Source organism: Vitis vinifera, chromosome 18 (assembly GCF_030704535.1).
Source record: "Vitis vinifera cultivar Pinot Noir 40024 chromosome 18, ASM3070453v1".
NCBI lineage: Eukaryota > Viridiplantae > Streptophyta > Magnoliopsida > Vitales > Vitaceae > Vitis > Vitis vinifera.
This window is the reverse complement of record NC_081822.1, coordinates 24,414,184-24,420,183: the sequence shown is the minus strand read 5'-3', so window position 1 is coordinate 24,420,183 and position 6,000 is coordinate 24,414,184.

The window sequence follows — 6,000 nt, the reverse complement described above, 5'->3', positions numbered from 1 at the left end:
TTCTCTACTCCTCCTACCTTTCTCAAAAACAGTCTTCCACATTCTCAAAAATGGCTCTCTCACAACCTAAAATGCTTCCATATTCTTTATGTTTTTTTCACAGTTCAGCTTACTTTCACAACCTAAAATCTCACTTTCTCAAGCTCTCAAACTTTTCTTATTGCACTAGTTTTCTCTTTCACAACTCCTCCAAACAGTCTTTGCTACATATCTCCACTAGTTCCCCCCTCAAAAAAAGTGTTTGCACCACTCTTTGAAAATGCTCCTTAAAGGTAGTCTCCTCTACTAGAAAAATCCCTCCTATGCTGGAGAATATTCTTTGCCACGTGTCACTCATCTGGACACAAAGAACATCTTCTCCATAGCTTCCTAAAATCCCCAACTGGCCTAAAAAGAAAAACTCTCTTACTCAACCAAAATGAGGGTCAACAATCTAGCTTCGTAGTGTTTTATAAAAGTGTTTCTAACTCAAAAAACACTTAAAAGTGTTTTTAAGGTAAAATTAGGTCTTTGACAATATTTTGAAAAACACTTGAAGTTTTTTTAGAGAAGCACTTGAGAGACGTTTCTTTAAAAAAACACTTACATTTTTTTCATATTCCTAAAATACCATTTCTTGTTATTCTTCATTTCTTTTTCACTCTCCACTTTCATCTCACCATTCTCTTCATTTTTCACCTCAATTTCATAAAAATAATTTTTTTGAGTTTTTTTTAATAATATAAATGTTTATATATATTTTTATATTATTTTTTTTTTGTAATAAAAGTTGTTTATTTATTATAATATTTTTTTTTCATAAATGTCATTTTTAGTATTTTTATTATTATTCAAAGTGTTTTTGTACTTATATGATATATTATCAAAAGAAAAATATTATAATCACTTTTCTAGATTCTCATAAAAGTGTTTTTCACATAAATGTTTTAAAAGAAAACATTTTTAGTAAAAACACTTCCACTAGAAGCAGTGTCAAATAACCTCTTAATAGATGATTCTCCTAAAAAAATTTAGATAAAACACTTTCACTAAAAACACTGTTACAAGCACTTTAAAAATATCATGGATTGAAAACACCTATTCAAAATAAATACCTTCATATATATATATATATATAAATACTCGCCAATAATTTTTTAATTTATATCCCTCATCAAATAGTTTTGAAATAAGTTAATATTTGATTAAAAGGATGAGAAAATACTTATATTTGAAAAAATAACTTACCCGTAAACTTTTTGAGTTACTTGACTAAAATGGTCATTCATAACATAAATTTGAAATTATGTAGTTGCTTGAGTGTTGCTTGGTCACCACTTCCATGGCTGCTTGTCCATTGCTCCTAGAGTTAAAGCTTTTGCATGTTTTGTTGGTCAAAAACCCAATAGGGGTTGAGATCTGTCCCAAAGCAACCAATTCCTATATATGTTTCTACTAAGCAAAGAAAATTAGAAATGTATCACTCTCTTGCTTTTTGTGTTTGCAACTATAAACATGTTGGTTGAGAGGTACTTTTCAGTGGTGCAAATTATGGTAGTGCTATATCCAGAAGTTTTTTCTTTAACTTAATGTCAGATCCCTATGTTGTAAAGCATTAAATATTTGTTTTTGCCCTTAAGCGAGAGCATGTTCTTCTTTCTGGCAGTGCCTTCAGTAATGGATCATCGTACTTTTTTTGAAAGATGATTGGAACCCAAGACCTACATTTTGTTTCAAAATACTAGGTACTTGTGGGATATGAATGGGTGTTTTGTATGTTCATATTAAATGGGACTTTCATGTGCTAGATGCCTGTTATCTTCTAATGTCATAACTCATAAGCTATTAGGTAGGTGGATGGTTCAAACTTGTTTGGTTTTAGTAAGCTCTCTTGATAGATTTTGCTCATTTCTTAGCAGCTCCTGAATATGACAACAACATTTTAAGTTTTTTCAATGAAAATCCAACAGTTTTAGAAAAATTTTGCATTATTTTTACTTCAAGATTTTAGTAATTCCATGCTGGATTGAATTCCACTTATTTGATATTTCAGGAAAGAGGACTGAAGAATGGATATAGGGCATTGTGATGCGATTTGCATGCAAATGCATAGTAATGATGAACCATTTAAAAGTTAAACTCAATTAGGTCATCTTTTATTTAGAGATTGAATTCAACTAGAACATTGTCTTTTTGGTTTTCTCCTTTTGTTAGGCATATTATGCATGATCATTATGAGAAACAATCTAGATGGTTTCTAAGGACATGATGGAAATGTACATAGAGAAAAGAGGTTAAGCACTCTACAAAATAAATCTAAAGGTTCAATTACCGGGTTCAACATAGAAGATAAATTACTCAGCTAAATGCCACAGACTGTTTGTTTAGTGTTTGTGATTGTAGCGAAAGTGTTGATCAAGATTAGTATGTTGGCTAGTTTGAGCTAAATCTAATGAGAATTGCTCTAGGGAAAGGGCGTGTAAGTGATGTTGGATGCTTCTTCAAGGTTCAGGCAAGCCGACCCAGTTAAGTTTGGGGAGCTTGTCGCTAGTCAAGGAATTAACAATGGAAAAGAGCTTGGCAATCTCCTCCACAAACTAGTTGAGAGTTGGAGTCATTTCCTTGATGAGTCCATGGCAGGACAAAACCAGTCAACATAGTGACATTCAAATGCATGGTTTATAGGTTGAGCCCATTTGATTTTTGCCCATGGGCCGCCACATGGGCCGTGTTGCTATGTTGGAACTTTAGGCCCGTGACAAGTTGGTATCAGAGCGCGGCTACAAAGCGGACATAGTAAAGGAAGCATGTTGAGCTCTAATGTCGAGGAGACTAGCGAGCAAACCCGTGGGAGGGAGATTGAGCCTATTGCGTGGCAGAGGCAAGAAGAATAAGTCTTGTGATGCCTTAGCCAACATGGAGGCAAGACTAGCCAAGGTGGAGCTAGCCATGGCAGAAACCCGGGAGAGGGTGGAGGGCATAAAGGATCTAAGGGAGCATATCCAGGAATTTCGTGAGAGGGTGCTTGTCTCATAAGTTCAATCGGTGTCACACAAGGAATTCATGTCCTTCCAAGACAAGGTCAAAATTATGCTTGCTAGCATGGAGTCAAAGGTGGAGCCTTTATTGCATGAATGGAGGCTCGAGACCAAGAGGTTCAATAAGAGCTGGCCATCTACAAGACAGCTGTGTCGATATGGGTCATGTACACTCATGACTCATAAGGCACCAAGGGTGGAGGTGCCAAAGCCACACATGTTCAATGGTAAGAGGGATGCTAAGGAGCTGGACAACTTCTTGTGGCACATGGAGAGGTACTTTGAGGCATTGCACTAACGGATGAAGCCACTAAGGTATGCATCAGGACCCTCAACCTCAATGATAATGCTACTCTATGGTGGCGTTGGAGGTTTGTCAATATAAAAAATGGGATGTACACCATACACACAGGGGACACCTTTAAGCAAGAAATCAAGAGGTAATTCTACCCTGAGGATGTGACATACGTAGCAAGGAAAAACATGAAACATCTTAAGCACACAAGCTCAATCCGTGAGTATGTAAAGGAATTCTCTACACTAATGTTTGAGATTCCCAATATGTCCGAGGAAGAACTGCTATTCAACTTCATGGACAACCTACAAAGCTGGGTCAAGCAAAAGTTGAGGAGATATGGTGTCCAAGACCTAGCCACGACCATGGCGGTAGCGAAGTACTTTGCGGAATACAAGAGAAGAGACTCCTCCAAGCCCAAGCTACAGTCTAAGAGTAATCATGCTAAAAGCAAGGGAGACAAGGGGTCAAGGGGCTACACTCCTAAGGAATGATCAAGTAAGGCCTCGAGTGGCAAAGATGACAAGGACAAGGATAAATGGAAAGAGTTCACGCGCTAGGACTAATTGCTTCCTATGTTATGGTCCACACTGGGCATGAGACTACCCTAAGATAAAGGCCTTGAATGCCATGATCGAGGAGAATAAGAAGAAAAGCGACGCTCATATGGGATCATTGCAACTCCTAAATGCCCTCAAGGCCATGTCATGCCCAAGACGCCTCAAAACAAAAGGTTAATATATGTAAATGCCCTTGTAAATGGAAAGGCCACCAAGGCCCTAATGGACACTAGTGTTACTCACAACTTTGTCTTGGAGGATGAGACAAAGAGGTTGAAGCTTCAAGCATCCAAGGAAGGAGGTTGACTCAAGGAAGTTAACTCAGCTGCCAAGCCATCACATGGTGTAGCACGTGGGGTGGCTATACGCATTGGCTCATGGAAATGAAGGGTCAATGACACCTATGGACGACTTCAAGATGGTACTAGGGATGGACTTCCTAAGGAAGGTCAAGGTCGAGCCCACTGTCTTTCCTACGCTTAATGGCTATCTTGGAAGAGAAGAAGCCATGCATGGTTCCTACGGTCACCGAAGGTTCGCCTAAGACCCTTATGTTATTGGTTATGCAAGTAAATAAGGGGTTGAAAAGGAATAAGGTGACTTACTTAGCCACTCTCAAGAAGAAGAAGAAGGAAGATGGGTTGAGGAAGCCCATACCTAAGGAAATCAAGAGAGTCTTTGATGAGTTCAAGGATGTGATGTCGCTCAAGTTGCCCAAAAGACTCCCAACTAGAATGGAAGATGATCATAAGATTGAATTGGAGTCGGGAGATAAGCCCCCCACTATAGGGCCATATAGGATGGCACCACACGAGCTAGAGAAGCTAAGGAGATAACTCAAGGAACTGTTAGATGTGGGGTTCATCCAACCATCCAAAGCTCTTTATGACATGCCAATTTTATTTCAGAAGAAGCATGATGGGTCCTTACGGATGTGCATCGACTACTGGGCACTCAACAAGGTAACGGTAAAGAACAAGTACCCATTCCACTCATTGTTGATCTATTTGATCAACTTGGTAGAGCAAGACGAAATTGGACTTGAGTTTGGGCTACTACCAAGTGAGAATAATGGAAGATGATGAGTCAAAAACTACACGTGTGACCCGATATGGCTCATAGAAGTTCTTAGTGATGCCCTTCAGTCTTACCAATGCCCCAGCGACATTCTGCACACTCATGAATAAGATCTTCCACCCATATTTAGACAAGTTCGTGGTGGTGTACTTGGATGACATAGTCATCTATAGTAGCACCCTGGAAGAACATGTAGAGCATCTAAGAAAGGTCTTCAAGGTTCTAAGACGGAACAAGTTATATGTAAAGAAGGAAAAATGCTCATTTGCTAAGAAATAGGTAAGCTTCATGGGACATCGCAACAAAGATGGCAAGCTGATAATGGATGATAGCAAGGTAAAGGCAATCCAAGAGTGGGATCCACCTACTAAGATACCTCAACTAAGTTTTTTCCTTGGCTTGGTTAACTATTACCAACGGTTCATCAAGGGTTACTCTACAAGGGTAGCTCCACTCACCAATCTTCTGAAGAAGAATAAGACATGGGAATGAGATGAGAGGTGCCAACAAGCCTTTGAGAATCTAAAGAAGACTGTGACTGAGAAGCCAGTGTTGGCACTACCCAACCACACCAAGGTATTTGAAGTACACATGGATGCCTCTGACTTTGCTATTGGAGGCGTTCTTATGCAAGATAGGCATCTGATAGCCTTTGAGAGCCGTAAACTAAATGACTCAAAGAGGCAATACACAGTGCAAGAGAAGGAAATGATCGTCATTGTCCACTGCTTGCACACCTAGAAGCATTATTTATTAAAGTCTCACTTCGTGGTAAAGATCAACAATGTTGCCATTAGCTACTTCTAGATGTAGAAGAAACTAAGTCCTAAGCAAGCTAGGTGGAAAGACTTTTTGGCTGAGTTCGACTACACATTGGAGTATAAGCCAAGAAACGCTAATAATGTGGTCGACGCCATAAGCCCCAAGGTAGAACTAGCAACCATGACAAGCCCACCCCAATGAGACATGTTAGATCTTCTAAGGAAGGGGTTGCAACATGATTTAGTAGCTAAGAGCCTCATTACCTTAGCTCATGAAGGAAAAACTAAGC